The sequence below is a fragment of the Cibotium barometz genome, chromosome 38 (assembly GCF_041138505.1).
Source record: "Cibotium barometz isolate CiBa-2024 chromosome 38, ASM4113850v1, whole genome shotgun sequence".
NCBI classification, from domain to species: Eukaryota; Viridiplantae; Streptophyta; class Polypodiopsida; order Cyatheales; family Cibotiaceae; genus Cibotium; species Cibotium barometz.
Window position 1 is genome coordinate 25,143,255 of NC_141083.1, and position 22,956 is coordinate 25,166,210.

The following is a 22,956-nucleotide window of genomic DNA, read 5'->3' on the forward strand; positions in this document are numbered from 1 at the left end:
TCTCGTTGTCTCAATCAAGGCATCGAGAGCTCTCCCTTCAGCCGCATTTCAATGTGCCAACAAAGTAAGGATGCGGTGGGCGATCTATTTATTGTAAGGTGCTTCGCCATCTTACCCATGTAAACAAGCACTTATCTGTGTAAGATGATGCTGGAACATATAAAGCGGTCTTACCATATGCTTAGTATCAAATAGGAAAAGTCTACGGACTTAATGGGAGGGGTAAGGATCCAATCTTAGGGACTACATCATCTCAAAGGGATCCACAAGGGCATTCACAGAACGTGTCTAAAAAGAAGAAGACAAAGAGAGAGAGAGAGAGAGAGAGAGAGAGAGAGAGGACACATGAAAACCTCCCCCGAGAAGAGAATTGAGAAGAGCTCCTAACCAGGGTGAAGAGCCAACAATGCAACAGCCAAAGCTAGCAAAAGAGCGATGATGATTCATTCACTCCATGACACTTTGCATCTCCCTCCACGGCACAACACTTGCCTCTATCTATGCTACTCTTAAGCAAGGTAGAGATGCCAAATGGTCACATCAATGCTACACGCCCAAAGTCGGCATTATCCAAAACTCCAATTTTCACCTCCAACCCAGGAAGCTTGGTAAGGCTTCCCTTCTTTCCATCGACATTGCCATTTTAAAAAGAGGCTCAAGAAGCACCCAAATCCGTTTGTCCATGTCTAGTAAGCCACCCATACCATAATTCACGGTTTACCCATGCTTCAAGAAAGTGGACCGAATAGCCACTAACATTTCAAAAAGAGGCTCAAGAAACACTTAGATTCCTTTGTCCATGTCTGGCAAGCCACCCATATTTTGCAGTTTACCCATGTACCTACCAAATTAGATGTCCTAAATTCTTCCACTCTCATGGACAACCCAATCTCATTTCCAACCGCCTTATCAACCAAATCTCAATACACATCAATTACCAATTTCCTATCTCAAACCATGTGTAAGAGTCAAACAACATAGAAAAATAAGTTTCGAAGAAAGAAATTTGTTGGAGTGATCACTAGATGAAGCTTCTACATGGGTTCACGGTTTGCCCAATGCCCATGCATGCTACCAACAATATATCCCACGGACTCTGTATGTTGTAGGCACATAGGCATTATTTATACATGAAGCTATATTAGTGAGCCTCATTGCCGACGACAACCCTCTAGTAGGTACATTTCTGGATGGGAGGGCAATGGCAGGCATGCAAGGCTAGCCCAAGTTATGACTCATCGTGCTTGGACCTTTCTATAATCAACAAGAACCTTCTGGCATTGTCTTTGACCACACCACTCCCCTTGATCCACACCGCCTCTATGCCATATGCTCAATAAATGCCACATTCCTTGAGCCACAGAGGCAGCACATCTTGCTTGCACCTAGCGGGCACAATCATGTGCAAATCCATTGCCCTGCCTCAAATGCTCTACTGATCTTGACTCCGCAAGAAAACAGCTATCAAGTAAATGTCAAAGAAAGTAGCCAAGAGAGTTGAATTAAGCAATCGTATTGGAGAATTTGTTATTTGGAGAAGTGTACACACACGGGCACACCTTCTGCTTATTATCCATGCAAGTCATATGGGCATCACAATTTGTTTGACTTCTTGCATCTCTCACGGCGGCACACACATCCACATGCACTTATGTTAACGCCAACCCTCCACATACATCTTTGGATGGAGGGACCATGGCAACCCATTGCCTAGACAACCCTCGATCTTGCACATACGTCTAATGAGATTCCATGTCTACATTCTCTTCTTCAACTGTAAAGATGGGAAAAAGAAAGAAAGAAAGATTGCACTCATAATGGAGTACCACATGCACTCATGATGGAGTACCACATGTACTCAAGGGAGTACCACCTTAGCCATAGAAGCATGGAGCTCCAAGAAGTATGATTTCATTAGTAAAAGTGTGTTCTGATGTTAGTTACAATATTCACTTATATACTTGCCCACCATTTCACACTCATTAATGTTGGTCCTCATACTTGATCGGCCATAACCATGCCCATGAGCCTCTCCTTATGTACAAACTCAAGCCCCTTTCATTACAAACTATCCCCACCCAAAGGCTTCGTCCTCGAAACCATGTATGGAGTAATGTATGGGCTGTATGAATCCTTCGTGACTTCCCACATGAATGTGTAAGTACATTTGTTTTGCAATTCCAAAAATGCCTTACACAAGAAAACTCCACATAGAGCTGTCCACTTATTTGATGTACATATGGACTATTCTTTTTATAAAGCCCGAGTCTTGTTGAACTTGATTGATGAAGAGTGAAGTATACCAATGACCATGGCTGTCCATACAGTAAATTTACAACAATGGCATCCTTCATATCATCATCCAAATCCATGCAAATAGCTGTCCAAAAACACCAATAGCTGTACACTTCATCCACTTTGATTCGTTGCTTGTAGAAGCTCCGGATGGTGTCTATACCCTTTTTTTTGTGAAGATGTCAGCGACCTGATCCTGTGTGCTGACATAAACAAGGTCAATGTCTCCTGCCAAAACCTTCTCTCTGACAAAATGATAGTGGACCTCTATATGCTTCATGCAAGCATGAAAATCTGGGTTCCTGGGCCAACTGTATTCTACTAATGTTGTCACAGAAAATGACAATTTGTCTATCCACCACTGATAGACCTAAATCTGCAAGTAGCTTTCTCAACCAAGCTACCTCACATGTTGCCATAGCAGCACCTCTGTACTAGATAGAGCAACCGTCGGTTGCTACTTGCTGCTCCAAGTCACAGCAGCACTCCCCAAAGAAAACATGAAGCCACTAGTAGATCTTCTATCTGAGATACTACCAGCCCAATTAGCATCTATGTACCCATGTACACATATCTCTGTCCCAGTTTCATAAAATGGTCCACAATGTAAAGTAGACCTCACATACCTCAATATGCGTCTCAATGCATCCAAATGCGGCTTCCGAGGAACCTACATAAACTGACTCACCAACCCAATAGCATAGCTCAAATCTGGCCTAGTGATCGTCATGTAGATCAAGCTTTCTACTATGCGCCTATACATAGTAGGATCCTCTAAAATCTCTCCTGAATCTGCACTCAAATTGCCATTCTGATCCGATGGCACTGAGATAGGCTTACAGCAGCCTGCTGTCATACCATACTTGGACAACATGTCCAAGCCATATACTGTCTTTGCAGTAATCCAATACCATGTGGTGACCTAATCACCTCAATGCCCAAGAAATATCTGAGCTCCGCCAGATCCTTCATCTCAAACTTCTGTCTAAGCAAGATCTTTACATCAAAGATCTCTGCATCATGGTCCTCGTACTGATCAAGTCATCTACATAGATGACAACAAGCACAATCCCTCTATGACTGTCTCACATATAGCGAGAAATCTACATTGGCTACATGAAAGCCAATCGTGAGACAAGATATTTAGAAATCTTGTCAGACCATGCTCTTGGTGCTTGTTTTAAGCCATACAACCTGCAAACATGCTCGGGGTGACTCACATCCTCATAACCAGGTGGCTGCAACTTGCAAATCCCCATGCAAGAATGCATTCTTTACATCCATCTGATGTAAAGACCATTTCTTTGACGCAGCCACTACTATCACAACTCTCACTGTTGCCATCTTGGCAACTGGGCTGAAAGTTTCCTCATAATCAATGCCATATGTCTGCGCATATCCTTTGGCTACCAATCTAGCCTTATACCTGTTTATGCTTCCATCACTATTATGTTTTACTTTGTACACCCACTTGCATCCAATGGCTTTCTTGCCTTCAGAAAATTGCACTAAATCCCAAGTCTCATTTCCATATAGTGCATCCATCTCCTCATCCATAGCTTTCTCCCAACACACATTTCCAACAGCCTCATCAATGCATGTGGGCTCTACAACCTGTACAACTTTTGCCATGTATGCATAGTGATGTGCCACATAACCATCATAGGTAAACCTTTGCACAGGATTCTTCACTCTCCCAGATCTTCGCAGCTTTGCATTCATGGCTTCCATAGCCTTCTTTACACCAGGTGTTCTTATAGCTGGTATCCCAAGTTCCTCATCAAGGCTCATCTCTGAGCCACTAGTCTCCATCAACATGAGAATGCCCTATAGAAATGTCAGTTAGGCATACTAAGGGGCTCAACCACTTTCTCTTTGCCTTTATGTGATATACTAATCACATTTGCAGGACTGGTATTATGATGCAGCCTGGCACTCCATGGTCTATCAACTAAACCACTAGATGAGGACTCTCCTGGTCCACTCAAAGACTGTGATTGCTTACTTGCATTCTGTGCAACTACATTTCCACTCACATCAGCCCCAACATCTTCTTTTTCAGCAGCATACTAGCTACTCATCTCATCAAAAACAACATCCCTGCTTACCCTCAACTCACGTGTAGCAGGGTTATAACACCTGTATCCCTTTTGCTCAAGGGAATATCCAATAAACACACATTTTTCAGCTTTTGGATCCAGCTTAGTTCTCAGCTCATCTGGCACATGCACATATGCAATGCATCCAAAGACTTTCAAATGAGACAAATCAAGTTCTCTGCTAGTAAACCTCTCCTCTGGAGTTACATCATGTATGGCTGCAGTTGGAGTCGTGTTCATGATGTAAACTACTGTAGAAACAGCCTCAGCCCAATAGCTATGCGGCATATTCTTCTCTTCCATCAATGCTCGCGTAATCTCAGCAATGTGCCTATTTTTCCACTCAGCAACTCCATTTTGCTGCGGAGTGTATCTGCATGTAAAGTGTCTCCGAATACCATTCTTCTTCAAAAATTCAGAGTACTCATTACTCTCCCCCTCCATCTGACCTTAAGCACTTTACATATTTCCCTGTTTGCTTTTCAACCATAACTCTGAAATTCTGAAAGTGAGTGAACACCTCACCCTTCTCCTTCATGAAGTAGAAGGGTGAGGACCTGTAGCCTCCCATAGACATGGTCTTCGTAGGACCCCATACATCTGAATAATGCACAACATCTAGTGCATTTCTGCTCACATTTCTGTTACGTGGAAATACATGCTTTATTTGCTTTCCAAATTGGCATGCTTCACATATTCTCTGCATACCTTCAACTTTAAACTTTGGCAGCCCTGTCACAATTCCTTTAGTTTGCATAGACTTCATTCTCTGCACATTCACATGTCCAATTCTTTTATGCCAAATGTATGTGTCTGCAACAATTCTTGAACCATTTGCAAACATCGCAGCACACACTTCAGGCATGTTTACATTCAATGTAAACATTCTGCCCACTCTATTGCCTTTTGCAACCAACCTGCACTTGTCTTTAAAGTCTTCAACATAACAACCATCAGGGTTAAACCGAACCTGCAAACCCTGCTCAATCATCTAGCCAATTGAAACCAAATTCTTTGTTATGTTCAGAACATGAAGTACATCTGCAAGGTACTTTACTTTGCCATCTTGCATAGACAATGGCATATCTCCAACATGGGAAATTGGATGAGCAGTGTCATCCCCTGTTTCCACAAAAACTGGTCTTTCAAGTTTTTTCATCTCCTTGAACCACTCCCCATGACTTGTCATGTGGTTCAAAGCACCTGAATCAATGTACCATACATCATCTTTATGTGCTACTTCAACATTTTGAGACATGACATTCACGACATGCTGCATAACAAACAACCTTTCATTATCCTCATTGTTTCTGCTCGAGGATGCATAGTTGTTTTGCTGTAATTTTTCATTTTGCATGTCAACCTGCTTCTTGTAACAATCTGCCTACACATGTCCAGGCTTACCACAATAAAAGCATCCACGTGTATCATTATGCTGCCTTTGCCAATTTCCACGACCTCTTTGACTCCCCCTGCCTCTGAATTGGCCTCTTCCACCTGCGTGTTGTTGTTGTTGTGAATTCTAGGACTATTGTTATTGTTGCTGCTGTGGCCAAAATATTGATTACCTGTTCGGCTACCTCCTTGGTTGCGTCCACGGCCTCCTCTACCTCGTCCTCTTCCTAAACTTGTGTAGAAGGCCTGTTGCTCTGAACTGTTTTTGTTTTGTGAAGACTGTTGGTCTTCACCTAAGCTCTTCTCTTCTATAATCAACATAGACAACCAAATCTGTGAAATTGGGAACGTTTTTCCGAGTTTGAATAGACGTCTTGAACGCCTTGTATTGTGGCCCGAGACCACGTGGACAGACTTCCACCTTATCATCATCATCTACTACTGAAATACCAATAGATGCAAGAGATTCCACAATACCCTTGATCTTCAATGCATAGTCATTCACAGACATACTCTTTTTCTCCACAGTATGAAGTTCATTATTCAACTGTATCTTTCGTGCCTTGGTATTCGTTTCATAGAGTTTTACCAAGGTGTCCCTTGAACTCTTTCACATCTGCAGCAGTCGGATTGATCTCCGGTATCTCCGGTGCCTCTTCATGCTCACCTTCTATGTAGTCCCAGTAACCCTTTCCCATCAAGAAATTTGTCAACCTGAACCTCCAAGCATGGAAGTTTTTCTTATCAAGCTTCTCAGCAACAATCTGGTTTATGCCATCATTTGACATCTTGCCAGACATAGATTTACCAGAAACAGCACTCTGGTTTATCCTGCACAAACTGCTGTATTTTCTGCAGCGTTATTGTAGTACACTCAAATGTTACAACCAGCGACCTCAATGTGCATACATACACCCAATGGCAACTATTGACCTCCTTGCAGCACACACAATGTCTGCACAACCAATCTGTCTTCCTGCAGTTCTTAAAACAGAGTTATGTAGAGAATCGATGACTCACCTGCGTAGTGCTCGAAATCGCATGCTTTCTGAAAAATGGAGGTCGTAACGTGAAACGCATTTTTGGCCCAAAAAATTATGTCCGATAGGATGGTATAGTTGCCCTATAGCTTTACTCTCGCGAAGAAAGCTCCTCAATCAGAGATCGTTTGCCGGTGCCTCCCATAGAGCTCCCGACAAGGGTGTAGTCGCCAAGACAAATAGGGAAGAGTAGTTGAAGCTCTTACCCTCGTACCGCTTCCTGTGCTTCTCTTGCTTACAGCTCAGCCCTTAGCATGAACCAGGCTCTGATACCATGAAAAGATGCAGGGGAGAAGAGAGCTAGAGCTCTTGCAAGCACACCCACACCCACAAAACCTTAAAAGAGAACACACAAGGTGAGAGGCTGAAAATCTTCTTCTTCTTTACACAACACTCAACACACCATATATAAAGATAAGAGTACACACAATATGAAAGGTACTCAACCAAATACGTACTAGGGTTATCTATAGTGTGAACCCAACTAAATGAGCTGGCACTATAACTATGCCAGTCTCTAGAATGGCTGTCACATAGCCTGTCATCCCACTGGCCGCATATCACCCATGATCTCACCAACCATGCCAGTGGTGTAAGTGTGGGGCCTATCTCCCAGGCGGGTCATTTTAGTGTCCACCGCCTCACTAGATGAGCTCGATATCTCAATAGATTGGGTGTCATAACAATAGTGTCTCAAATAAACTTCACGCCACTTGTTCACCCTCTCGGTTTGACAATCCGTTTGCGGATGATAGGCTGTACTTGGAGTGAGTGTAGTTTCCATGGAATCAAAGACACTCTTCCAAAAATGTCTCATGAACTTGGCATCCCTATCACTCACCACTTGCTTTGGCATTCTATGCAATCTAAACACATGCTCCATAAATTGTTGAGCTACTGTAGAAGCTATATATTGCACCTTTGTGGGTATGAAATGAGCCGCCTTTGTTAGTCTATCTACCACCACATAGATGCTATTCCACCCTTTCTTAGTAGTGGGCATCCCAGTGATGAAATCCATAGCTATGTGGGTCCACTTTCCTTCCGGAATAGGCAATGGTTGCAACAATCCACTCGGCAATTGATTTGGACCCTTGTTTTGTTGGCAAGGCAAACACTTTTGCACATAGTCATGCACATCCTTCCAAAGTCCTTTTCAAAAGAAACTCTTCCGTATCTTATCATAAGTTTTGAACACTCCCAAATGACCCGCCATTGGAGAAGAGTGCATCTCTTGTAGGATTTTCAGCTTGAAGGATCAGTGAGGAACCAAATAGACCTTCCCTTTGTACCAAAGCAATCCATTGCGCACTTCAAAATGTGGATATTGATCACATAACTCTTGGTGTAATTTTTGTTGAAACATTGGACCAACCATGTCATCCACCAAATACTCCTCTTGTATCTCATGAATCCAAACATAATGCACCTCTGAAATAGCATGTCAAGTGCAAGCCCATATCCTAGAAAGTGCATCCGCCACCACATTATCCTCTCCTGTGCAGTGTAAGATATCTCGAAATCATAATTTTGCAAGGTAGCAAGCCATCTCTTTTGCTTGGAAGAAAGGTTTTGTTAGGTGAGGAGAAATTGGAGTACTCGATGATCGGTGCTAACTTTGAAATGCCCACCATACAAATAGTGATGCCACTTCTTTATGGCATGAAAAATGGCCAACATTTCTTGATCATACACATGAATCTCCCTCTCCTTCTTGGTAAGCTTTCTACTCTCATAAGAAATTACCCCATGTTCTTGATATAGCACGGCACCAACTCCTCTCCCACTTGCATCAGCCCGTATAGTGAAAGGCTTAGAAAAATCAGGTTTGAGATCTCGATGGCCTTCCTCGGTTCCCCATGCTACCAAGTGGTTAATATAGCAAACAGCAACCAAATTTGGATTTCTTTAATTTGCCGCATTTGCTTTGACGATATGAACACTTCTATCACCCTTGATCACCACTTTGAGCACACCACAATACCTCTCTGTTTTGACTTTTTTTATACTGAAAGTCAACTATGAGAGTTGACCATCCATACGGTCACGGAATTGAGAACTTATTGGCTCATTGTTGGGAAGCTCCTTAGTAGTGTCTTTAGGCGGTCCTAACTAGCCATCAAGTGGTTGATTTGGACACCATCGCAGGGTACAAAGTGGACAGTTCTGTCAGGCTGAAACCCCTAATTCAGTCTTGAGAGATCTTGAGTGGATTGGGACTAAATTGCACTTCTTTACCCACTGTAGAGTGCAAGAAAATCACAAAAATTTTGCCATAGTCTCTCCGCAATTTGGCCCAAATCTCAATCAAAATGCAAAAGCACTTGCCTAATATCCACTCATGATATAATGCCCCAAATGATCATCATCAAAAACATATGCTTGCTCATGTAACCCTTATGCTTCGACCACTAACAAACATTCATGGCATACCCAATCAAGTGACCAATGGCTTCCATAGCCTTAGCATGCTTGCAATATGGTCGATTGTGTGTCGAAGAAGAGCTTTATGTTTGCCGATCTCCTGGCCAAGCCTTCCCACCCTCACACCTAGTCCAATTCTAAGTACAAGTTGGGGCCAAGTATTCACATCCAAGTATCTAATCCCCCTCCTTGCCGCTTTACCAAAAGCACTTAGGACAAGGAGAGTTCATGCCATGCTCCCCCCGGGCCTCTCCTCCAATGCCTGAGGTACCCTCACAAGCATACTAGATACTATGAATTGAAGTGACGTACAAGTGAACTTTATGTGGATTTATCAGATAGGAGTACTTACAATGTTTTTAACATGACTCATGCTATTTCATTTCATCATTAAAAAGAGCATGTACTCATGTTTTCCCCATTCATCCAAAGTGGCTCCGTCACATCAATGACCACAAAAACAACATCCACATAGCATCCAAAATCATGTGATCAAAGGAGTGATGCTTGCTTAATGCTTAAGAAAATCAAGGATTCATATGATGCATCCAAAAAATCCTTTCAATGGTAGATGCCATGGCCATGCAAAAGCTTCCACATGTCATGAGCATTCCACCATTGCAATTAGCATGCAAGTGTTTGAAGCATTGACAATCAAAAACTTCAATCTATGGTTTCAAATAACTTGAAGAAAGGTTTTCAAAAAGCTTCAAGCCATAGTGATCAAAAGCTGAAAATGCCATCATGCAATGTTTCCATCAATGGTGTTCAAAAGCATAAGCAAAATCTTACTCCTTGCATAGTTGTTGAAGATTTGAAGACTTGAAGACTTGAAGAGAATGATCAAAGTCATGTAAATCGCTTCTTCAAAGGTGTATTTCCTCACGGTAGCGTTCTTCTTCATGCACACAAAAATCGTAGCCTATTAAAGCCCCTTGTTGCCAAGCTTAAGCTTGGCTACACTTACGCCAAGCTTAAGTAAGCTTAGGCTTTCTCCATGACCCAAAATCGATGCAAAACAGCATCAAGAACCTTCCAAATCAATGAGCGCAGGTTTGTGATTTTCCATGGAAAAAAACGTGAAGCAAAACATCCAATAGATCACTGGGAAGATCATAAGATGCTCTATCAAAACCCTAGATCAATGCTACTCAATGGCAAGAGGATGAAACCCTATTTTTCCTCTGAATCAAGCATGTGGAGAAGAAGGGAAGACCATAAATGTTTTGGATTAGTTCACTAATCATGATTAGTTCAAAATTTCCCCTAACTTTGGTCCTGTCCCTCAAATTTTGGAGCGGCTATCCCAATTTCTGGTCCACAATAACCCATAGCCCCCCAAAACATTAATCAATTCAAAAATCAAGAGAATTTCCAGCATCCCACACTCCCCATGCCCCATTTCTTTATCAAAATCAAAATTAAGACAATCAAGAAAATTTCCAAGAAACTCCAAGAAAATTAAGAAAATGCAAAAAATTTAAAATTTTTTAGAAATCTTGGATCAAAGACAAGGCTTTGATACCATTGTAAAGATGGGGAAAAGAAAGAAAGAAACATTGCACTCATAATGGAGTACCACATGCACTCATGATGGAGTACCACATGCACTCAAGGGAGTACCACCATAGCCATAGAAGCATGGAGCTCCAAGAAGTATGATTTCATTAGTAAAAGTGTGTTCTGAACTTAGTTACAATGTTCTATAAAGATGGGGAAAAGAAAGAAAGAAAGATTGCACTAATAATAGAGTACCACATGCACTTAGTTACAATGTTCTGAACTTAGTTACAATGTTCTGAACTTAGTTACAATGTTCTATAAAGATGGGGAAAAGAAAGAAAGAAAGATTGCACTAATAATAGAGTACCACATGCACTCTCAAGGGAGTACCACCATAGCCATAGAAGCATGGAGCTCCAAGAAGTATGATTTCATTATAGTAAAAATGTGTTCTGATGTTAGTTACAATATTCACTTATATACTTGCCCACAATTTCACACTCATTAATGTTGGGCGTCATACTTAACCGGGCATAACCATGCCCATGAGCCTCTCCTTATGTACAAACTCAAGCCCCTTTCATTTTAAACCATCCCACCCAAAGGTTTTGTCCTCAAAACCATGTATGGAGTAATGTATGGGCTGTATGAATCCTTCTTGACTTCCCACATGAATGTGTAAGTACATTAGTTGCAATCCCAAAAATGCCTTACACAAGAAAACTCCACATAGAGCTGTCCACTTATTTGATGTACATATGGACTGCTCTCTATGATATCCATAAGCCCGCAGAGTCTTGTTGAACTTGATTGATGAAGAGTGAAGTATACCAAGTCTTGTTGAACTTGATTGATGAAGAGTGAAGTATACCAATGACCATGGCTGTCCATACAGTAAATTTACAACAATGGCATCCTTCATATCATCATCCAAATCCATGCAAATAGCTGTCCAAAAACACCAATAGCTGTACACTTTATCCACTTTGATTCGTTACTTGTAGAAGCTCCGGATGGTCTTTCATGAAGCCTTCGGACTGCCAAGAAGCCTCTTCATTAGGCAAGCCTCTCCACTTCACAAGGTACTCAACAATAGACCTATGATGAAGGTGTCTTTCCCTCGTTCCAATCACCTTCTCCACCACATATTGAATCATTCCCTCTTCATCCATTGGAGGCAATTCATCAATTACTTCCAATTGAGGGCCCACATACTTCTTTAAATGTGACACATAAAATACGTCGTGAATCCTTGTGGTAGAAGGTAACAATTGATAGGCTACTTCACCAATCCTTCTCAACACCTTGTATGGTCCTTAAAAGCGTCGATGAGCAAGCTTGTATTGGTGTCTCCCTTCAAAGAAGCATACCTTGACTTAGGGATTCTTAAGAACGCATAATCCCCTTCCATGAACTCCACATGCTTCCTCGATTCATCGGCATATTGCTTCATTTGGTTTTGTGCCTTAGCCATGTTATCCTTGCACCTTTGCATTGTTGCACACATCTTCTCAATCTCTTCTTTGGCTTGACGATTCACCTTTTTCTCATTGAATGCAATGGAAGGTACATGCACCTTATACCCATACATGGCTTCAAATGGAGACATACCAATACTCATGTGATAGGTATTATTATGTCAATATTCAGCTAAGTACAGCCATTTGTCCCATGAAGATTGGGTGTCATAACAATAGTGTCTCAAATAAACTTCACGCCTTTTGTTCACCCTCTCGGTTTGACAATCCATTTGCAGATGATAGGCTGTACTTGGAGTGAGTGTAGTTTCCATGGAATCAAAGACACTCTTCCAAAAATGGCTCATGAACTTGGCATCCCTATCACTCACCACTTGCTTTCGCATTCTATGCAATCTAAACACATGCTCCATAAATTGTTGAGCTACCATGGAAGCTCTGTTAGAAATTCGTGGTGCTCATACTAGATCATTGTGTGGAGGAGAGAGACTCACAAATATAAGAAAATATCTTGCTTATTAAGTTGCTCAAAATACAACTAGGCTTCTTGCTCAATACAAAATGCCTCCTAGCATCACCTTTAAATAGATGAGCTAGTGGACCTTAAGTCCCTTCACACACACACACCCTTCTCCTCCCCTTTTACATAACCTTAGTCTCTTAATATCCCCCGCAATACCAACTATGAAAAGAATTGGAATAGGTGGTATTGGACATAGGATGCCTTTATAACATTAGGCGTACAAGGTTAGGAATATAGGTGTGGTTACATTGAGATTTAAAACAATTTCTCAGTGGAGTTAGAGGCTGATACAAAGTTAGCCTCTGACTCTTTGTTAGGACATTTAGAAGTGATATGTCCCGTTTGTTTACACTTGTTACATTTCATTTTGTTGGGATATTTGATCCAACAATTATTTGCCAAATGACCCACCTTTTTGCAATGGCCACATCTTACTTTGATCACTTGATGTGACAAAGCTTGTTCGATATTCGATGAAGTGGTTGCATTTGAAGATTCAGCTCCTCCCTTTGGCCTCGTTTCTTCATCAAGACAAGATTGAATGACTCCTTCAAGGGTGGGATTAAGGGTGGTGACTAAGGTGGGGTACACCTTCTTGATTGCTTTTAGCAAAATACCCAAACAGCCACTGCATCCTCTTCATCCATTCTCGCATTCACTGATGCAAGTTGAGCCATAAGGCCCTTCAAGTGAGAGATGAAGGCTCCAATGCCATCTACCTCTTTGAGTTCCAAGCTGAAAATTTTAATTTTAAGTGAGATCTTGGAATTCTTACCATGAGCTCCATAGAGCTTATCAAGCTCATCCCATTTCTCCTTTGCGGAAGCTCGTCCACATGGTGAATGAGAGCCTCATCAAGATGAAGCATGATGATGGCTTGTGCCCTCTCATTATTCAATATCTTCAGCCTTAGTTTGATCAATAACCTTAGTGCCAGAGATGAATGGCCAAAAGCCTTTGGAGATCATCTTGTACTTGACAAGGACTTGCCAAGTGTGGAAGCCCTCTCCTTAGAACTTCTTAATTTGGGTGTTGTCCTTTGACATTGGGTATTAAAGGAGATTACTAGAGAGTAATGGGCTGATTTATATGAAGAGGAAAAAACCAGAAATTTTTGATAATTTGGCTTAAGTAGAAAGAGAAAGGCTTATGAGAGTGCAACAACCCTTAATCAAGCCAAGGATGTTGCATAAAAAAGGAGATTAAGATGGTTAAGCTTATGGTTTAGCACATAGGGTTTGTGCCCAACCACTAATTCTGATGGAGAGAGCTTCATTAGTGTCAATGAACACTTTAGTTGGTGATTAAGATCACCCCATTAGTGTTCAAAAAAACACGATTGTGTGGAGGAGAGAGACATAAAATACAAGAAAATATCTTGCTTATTAAGTTGCTCAAAATACAACTAAGCTTCTTGCTCAATACAAAATGCCTCCTAGCTTCACCTTTAAATAGATGAGCTAGTGGACCTTAAGTCCCTTCATACACACACCCTTCTCCTCCCCTTTTACATAACCTTAGTCTCTTAATAAGCTCTATATTACACCTTTGTGGGTATGAAATGAGCCGCCTTTGTTAGTCTATCTACCACCACATAGATGCTATTCCACCCTTGCTTAGTAGTGGGCATCCCGGTGATGAAATCCATAGCTATGTGGGTCCACTTTCCTTCTGGAATAGGCAATGGTTGCAACAATCCACCCGGCAATTGATTTGGATCCTTGTTTGATTGCACTCATAATAGAGTACCACATGCACTCATGATGGAGTACCACATGCACTCAAGGGAGTACCACCATAGCCATAGAAGCATGGAGCTCCAAGAAGTATGATTTCATTAGTAAAAGTGTGTTCTAACCTTAGTTACAATATTCACTTATATACTTGCCCACCACTTCACACTAATTAATGTTGGGCCTCATACTTGACTGGCCAGAAACCATGCCCGTGAGCCTCTCTTTATGTACAAACTCAATCCCCTTTCATTATATCAACTCTAAAAGCTCACCCTAGCTAATGTATTCGTTACACAAAATCCCAATCTCTCAGCATCACGCTATGAGATTCAGGCATAATGCCCTTTCATGCCACCCCCCCACGACACCGTGGACCTCCATCTACCTACGCTAATCATCCATGGGGTCTTGTTACTCATTCCACCAACCATACGGTGGGGATAACTTTTACCAACTACTTATGTTTAAGGGTCACACTAAAGAGAATATGGATGAGAGGGAGAGCTTGAATTCCTTGAAAGCAGACACACACAAGAGAGATGGATGGCTAAATTTTCTTCTATCTTATTATCTTCTCTACAACTATAAACTTAAAGAGATAAGAGTACATACTATAAGAAAAATTACCCTCTAATTGTAAAATACAATGGTTGGTCCATAGTGTGAATCCGACTATATAAGCTGGCACTATAAGTATGCCATAACTATAGTACTCCAAAGTGGATGTCACACAGCCTATCATTCCACCAAGGGCATATCAATCATTTTCTCCTCAACCATGCTAGTGGCATAAGTGCGAAAGCTATCACCTAGTCCTTCGTGTGATGTCAGCTATCTAATCCTCTATGTACATCTACATGAGCTTCTTTGTGCCCATTGCCTTCGTGTGAAGATAGCCACCTAATCCTTTGTACTGATATATACTAGATACCTTCTCCCTCACAAAGTGATAATGCACCTCAATGTGCTTTGTTCTAGCATGGTATACTGGGTTAATGGCAAATTGTATACTACTCATGTTGTCACAATAAATGAAAACAACCCTATCCATGGGCTCACCCATATCACCCAGTAGCCTCTAAAACCCATCTACCTCATAAGCTACCATAGCAGCGCCCCTGTACTCCACCTCTGTATTTGGCAAGGCATTACTGATCCAACTCACAACAACACTCCTAAAAGAAAACATAAAGCCTCTGGTAGATCTCTTGTCTACAACACTACCAGTCCAATCAGCATATGTGTACCCATGTAATTGTATCCATGTGCCAGCCTCATAGAAAAGTCCATAATCAACTATGGACTTTATGTACCTAAGAATCCATCTAGCCACATCCAAGTGTGGCTTCTTGTTAGGGGCCTTCATAAAGTGACAAGTCCAACTACTACAGTATAGCTCAAGTCTAGCCTAGAAATGGTCATGATCTCCTTTACACATTATCATGCCATATGACAATCCCTTTTCCACATTCTTTTATGTGGCTCTCACCATTCACACAATATCTCATGTGGCATTCTTATCTTTCCACAACACACAAGATAATATCTTGCACCTTTAAGGTGTGTTCACACACTCAGCTAAACCTAAGCTTACATATTTCAACATCCCCTCAAAGGGTGTGTATCCACACTTGACCACTATCCCCAATCAATTAACCAAACACTCACCCATGACAATTTGGCATTATGCTAAAGTTATCTTTCAACACTCCCCCTCTCAATGCTAAATTGGAGTGTTCTACTCAGTGCACGTGCATGTGTCTATTAGTTTAGACACTCAAGTCTATTATAAATACCATTTTGTTGTGGTGGAGCCACCCACCCAAGTGATTTTTTGGACCCCCATGTGCCCAAGAAAAGGACACAATACACAAAGTGCATCACCCATGCATGCACAACTCAATGCACACCACGTTACAAACCTTTTTGAGCACCTATAAGCTTGGGCAGGGGACCCTCATAATTTCGAATGATAAAATTTTATATCCATTTTATGCATGCAAGCAAGGAAGGGCACCCGTTAAACTATGGTCAAAATCCACGGCTTTTGTGAAGTCGATATTTTCTTGATATTTCAAGGCTATGGAGGGAATTTAAAAAGTACATGTATGAAAAAAACACGTATGTCTTCACCAAGATATAAGCCCGTGTTAACAATGCAATGAAAGAGAGATCTTAAATGTGATTCAACCTCTACATGTAAATGGGGGCTAATCTAATCCACTTTACACCTTTCAAAAGAAGTCAAACCTTATCTTTAGGGTTTGCTTTTCCACCACAAACATGCTTAACATTGTCGCCTCTGTGTGCTAGCTGGTGATAGATTTTTTTATGTCCAGATTTGAGAGCTTTTCTATGTCAACTGAAGGACTGAAGATATGAGCTGAGTTGATTAGTACTCTGGATTTGTGTTTTACTAGTGTTGTGGTGCTAGTTTGTAGAGCCCTCCCTATGGTGGTGTTTGGACTGAGGATATCAGCTGAGTTGATTGGTACTCTGGATTTGTGTTTTGTTAGTATTGTGGTGCTAGTTTGTAGATCCTCCCCTACTACGGTGGTGTGTTCGGACAATCTGTAAAGGTAGACTCCCCCTTTTTGGTGCCCCCCCACTGAGGAGGGATTTGAAATTACCCTTAAGATTACTTGCAAGCGTGGAGAAAGTCTCATTAGTTGAGATGGATGCTATGATGACATATCCAGTGTTTCATGGTTATGCTGGTGAAGATCTGAAAGAGTTCTTGGTAGGAATGGAACTTACAGCCTTCACCTTTGGTAAGGAGAGGGATGAAGATAAACTGAATTTGCCTAACCATGTTGCTGAAAGGTGATGCTAAAAGATTGCAGACATGGAGAGCTCAACCAACCCAGGGGGCAGACATATGGGGATATCAAGGTGGCTTTAGTGCAGCATTACAAGCACAGTGAATCCCTGGATGCTTTAAGGCAGGAGATTCAAAATTTAAAGGTGGGGATATCAAGGTGGCTTTAGTGCAGCATTACAAGCACAGTGAATCCCTGGATGCTTTAAGGCAAGAGATTCAAAATTTAAAGCATAACTTATCCGATGTTTTTAACAGGCTTGTAGACCATTTTGAAGATTTGTGGGGAAGATGGGACAATTCTTTGGGAGCAGAGCATCCATCAGTTTTTCTAAAGAAGGACATGTTTATTTAGTCTCTCCATGTGGATATTAGGGAGAAGGTGGAGCTGAAGAGGCTAGGGACTTTTGAATAATCTTTGAGGATTTCCAAGGAGAAAGAGTGGAAATTGCAAAGGATGGCTCATAAGCAAAGGGAGGTACAAGTTGAAAGAAGACCGTCATGCCTGGGGAGAGAAGAGAAGAAGAAGTTGCTCCTATGGGTCCAGTAGTCACAAACCAGCTTATGCAGGAAATCACTCATCTAACTCACAACAGATGGATAATCTACACTTGAATCTAATGCCTCTCTAATGCACGGAGGTGGGAATGCTCCTAGGGTAGGAGATAGGGATGGTCAAAGAGGTAGGGGAAGAGAAGGACCCAACATGAATGTACATTGTTTCAATTGCATGGAGAGAGGTCACATTTCCCCCCACTGCCCTTATCCCAGGAGGATGAGAGGTGTTATTTACCCTTTTCCACCCAGGAGAGAAGAAGGACAAGATGTTAGGAGAGGGGAGGAGGAGATGACAAACTAGTAGATGCCACATGCTCAACAGAGCAAAACCAGGGAATGGCCCTAGGCAGGGAGAGGTGAACTTGATTGGAGTGGATGAAGAAGTAGATATCTTAACCAATAAAAGGACTAGTGGTACAGAGGTTGAGGATAAACCAAGACCTTCCAGAATGAAGAAAGGAAAGTAGGTAGAAGATCATCCTAAGGAGTGTAAGAAGAAGAAAAGATCTAGGAGACATATATGCATGCATGATGCTCATGAGGAGGAGTATGATTTTATGAGAGATCTTCAGTAGAAAGGACCTACTTTGACGTTACAATTATGCCCCAGACTTAGAAGAATGTGGAGTAAATCGTTCAACACTAGAAGCTCCAGGAAAGAGAAGAAGGAAAGAGACCAGATTAACATGGTGAAAGTAAAAGGGGATAAGGATAATTTTCCAATCATTGATGCTTGGGTGAATAAACATAGAGTCCCAAAAGTGTATATAGATGGTGGTGCATAGGTGTGTGTGATGACAACATATAATGGAAGCTTTGAGATTGAAGGTATAGGCACCCTCCTTTGAATTCAGAGCCAGAATGGCTAATAGTGCAAAGGTCAGATTTCTAGGAATTGTGAAGAAGTTACAGGTGAATGTGTTGGGAGGACAAGAGGCTGAATTGGAAGTACATGTGATGCCAGCCAAGTCAGAAGCTCACCCATTTATTCTTGGGAGGCCATGACTGATTGCTATGAGGGCAAAACTAGACTAGTGGAGAGGGCATTTGATTTTGGGGCTGGACCAACCTCTAAGGAGGCAAATTAGGTATGATATGGCTAAGGGAAGGGAGTTGATTCATGAGATTAGATGTGCTGTAAAAGAGCTTATATGATAAAGCCCAGCATTTTGAGAACCATGTGCCACACAAGAAAGTGACTGTCTATCAATGATTTCAATCACTTCATCATCAAAGTAAACCCCAAGACCTTTAGAAGTAGCCTTAGAGATAGAAAATAAGTTGGCAGACATCTTAGGCACATGCAAAACATCATGTAAGATAGCATCTCCAAAAGAAACATCAGCAATACCAATCACAGGGAGAGACGAAGCATCACTAATGTGTACTGATGAAGAGATAGACTTATAGTTTTCCAATAAGGAAGAACTATTCGTCATGTGAGAGGTAGCACCACTATCGGCAATCCACTCATCCGTAGTATGCGTATCAAGATCTTTGATTACCACAAGTGATGTGTCTCATGAAGAAGTAGAAGACGTAGCAACATATGCAATCTTGGCGTTACCGTCTTCCTTCTTGTCTTTGTTTTTGTCATGAGAAGATGTTGATGTAGAAGAACCCTTAGATTTGGATTCAAGTTTAGCTTTTACCTTCTTGGATGCCGCCTTCTTAGCAAAACAACGATCCTCCATATGGCCACTACGACCACAGAAAGTGCACTCCTTGGAAGAATCCTTTGATTTGTCCTTGTCGCCTTTGGGTGAAGAATCTTTAGCATTGGAATTAGAGACTCTGCGTTGATAATTCTCCTTGCCTTTGCCTTTGCCTTTGCCCTTGCCTTGGCTTACAAAAGTCAAGTCCTTTTCGTTTTGCTTGCGAGTAAGGCACTTATCATGAAGAAGACCCATAGTCTCTTCAAAGGAAGGGAAAGGAACTCGAAGAAAGATGTTATCTTTGAACGATTCAAAAGAAGAAGGCAATTTACCAAGTAGCTTGTGGACCGGATTGCTTACCAATGTACCAAACTCTTCAAGTTGCCGCTTGATTCGATTGAATTCTCCAAGCTTCTCCACTATGCTGTTGGATTCGGAGATAGAAAGCTTATCCAAATCTTCTTCCAACTTAGCCATCTTAACCGTTGAAAGTCTTTCATATTGCATTTGTATAGCATGCCATAATTGTTGAGCCGTACTCCTTGTAGAGAGAAATTGAGACACAACCGATGTGGACATGCCATGCACAAGTAAAGCTTTGGCCCGTGCATCCATATAGGTTTGATATTGAGAAGGCACCATATGAGGAGAAGTGATTATAGACCACACCCCGGCGCTTTCCAAAAGAAGTTGCATAAACAAAGACCAAGTGTGGTAGTTGTTTGGGGTAAGCTTTTGTGAATCGGAAAGACTTAGAAGGCTCAAAGATTCAGTGAATCGGTTAAAGGGCTGATATGATTGAGTGGGGAGAGAAATAGTAGTGGAAGTAGTAGAAGAAGGAATCATAGTAGATGAAGTTGCCATAAAAGGCATAGATGATGTAGGGGGATATACCATAGAGGGCATAGAAGTATGTGGATAGGAAGGCATAAAGGACAAAGAAGAAAGAGTGTATGGATCCGTAGAAGGTAATGGATACGATGGAAAAGAGAAAGTAGAGGCACCTACCAAAGAAGGAATTGCACCAACTTTCGTTGTAGTAGTTGCCGGTCCAACCGTCGTAGGAGATGTAGGATCCATAGTATCTTCAAGTTTGCCTTTGTCTTTTGGAGTAGAGGACTTCCGAGATCCCATAGGGAGTGGAGGGTGGGAAAACACAAGGGAAGAAGTGTCGTCCCTCCAAAAAACGCAGCCAATAGATGGACTCTCCACCAAGGAAGTATCTCCAAAATATGCATAAAGATAGTGCAAAAACGCAGCCACAAAATGCAGCAGATATATGAACCAATAGACTCCGTAGATTCCGTAGAAGCCACCAAAAGAGGGCTGAGAATGTAGCCTTAGGTAGAAGGAGTATAGAGGAGTTGATTGTCCACAAAAATGCAAACACAAAGTGTGTAGCAAAGTGGAATTTTCAGCCGGTAGAAAGGTGTAGAAAAGAGGATGAATATGTACCTTAAAATACCATGAAGAGGGCTGAAGTTGATGATGAAAACGTAGCCAAGAAATCTCTCCACAAGAAGCCTCCAAAAAAACGCTACCGCATGTAAGGAAAACTAGTTGGCAATGTTTTCACCGCAAGTAGAGTTGTAGGACTCAGATTGAAGTGCTTTAAAAACACACTTGTAGAGGATGGTAAGGGGCTGGTTTGAAGCCTCTTGCATCATTAAATAGTAAGGGCTTCTGCAAAAAAATGCAAGCAGAAATTCTGCATGTAGGCAATCTGCGAAGAATAACTCAAAAACGATGAGGAATTTGCGAAAACTTTCTTCTGCAAAGTTGTAGACCACAATGATTCCAGTAGGTCGTGCAAGCACAATCCTAAAAAACGCATCCGTTTAGCAGATAATCAAGCATGTAAGGGCTTCTGCAAAAAACGTAAGCAGAAATTCTGCATGCAGGTAGTCTGCGAAGAATAACTCAAAAACGGTGAGGAATTTGCGAAAACTTTCTTCTGCAAAGTTGTAGACCACGATAATTCCAGTAGGTTGTAAGAGCACAATCCTCAAAAATGCATCCGTTTAGCAGATAATCAAGCATGTAAAAAACGCAATTGAAAGCGGGATTGTTGAAGAGGACTAGAGGTAGAGAGGAAGAAGGATGAGGAGGCTCTATGTGCGCCACCACCTTGCTCTGATACCATATGAGAAAGAAGAGATGAGAGAAGAGACAATGTACTCAAGAACTCATCAATGAACCACTAGCCAACTTCATTAGAAATGAACTACAATGCCTCATATATATAGGAAAGTTCCTCCACCCTTTCCTGCACCCAAAAATGTGTGTAAATAGGAAAAAATGGAAATGAATGCTATCAATCCCAAAAATGCCTAGAGGCTAAAGAGTGTGCCACTAGTGTGACACCATCTAGAGATGACACCTATCTAACATTTACATCCAAGCATCTAATCCCACTAATTTCTCCTTGATTCACTCCACCTCTTTTGCTTGATTCTCTCCACCTCTCCCAGAATATCTCCACACCTCCCAGAATATCTCCACACATCCTAAATCTTCTCATGCTACCCTTTATTCTCTCCCAATAGATTCTTCTCACCTTTTCACTCACATTTACACATTCTCTTTTACAGCCTCTAACCAAGGGCTTGTTTCTTCACACACCCTATTCACTTGTATATTTCAACACCTCCCCTCAAGTGAATACTCCTAGCACACCTGGACCCTATACCAAGTTTCCCTCTTACTTGATGGTCCGCGACCAGTGTCTAGCACACCTCCCCTCAAGTTAACTTAGCACACCTGGACCCTATACCAAGTTTCTCTCTTACTTGATAGCCCGCGACCAGTGCCTCAAGTCCCTAAACTCATAGTCCTTGAAGGCTTACTACAAGTGCCCATGACCTTGACTAAAGTGCTCACACATACATCTACCACATGGGCTACATCATCGGTGGCTCAGAGGTGGTTTTACTTTGTTGGGGTAGATTACATTGGGTTGTGGGGTCTCTCTCTCTCTCTCTCTCTCTCTCTCTCTCTCTCAGAGATTTTCACATGGCTCCTCACTCTTTGGAGCCTCACATCTTCTCTTGTCTTCAGTCTTCTTCTCGTGGGTGCAGCTTCTCTTCTTGCGTTCATGCCTTCCTCTTCTTTCAGTCTTCTTGTGGCAGCTTCTCTTCTCGTGTCCATGTCTTCCTTCAATGCTTCCTTTAGATCTTCTTGGTGTGGATCTTCTTCTTGGAAGGAGATGTTCTTCTTCTTTCATGGCTGGGGCCATGAGCTTGTCCATCAGGTCTTCTTGCTCCATGTGAGCAGCATGTTTAAATGTTTTGCTGACAATTCCTTTGGGTTTTTGATGTTTATCTTGTGGCATTATGCAATGCAAACCCAAATCTATGTGGGAGGTCTTACCTCTTGCCTTATTCTGGACAAGGGCAGTGTCTGATCCCATTTTTACACTGATGTAATGTGCCC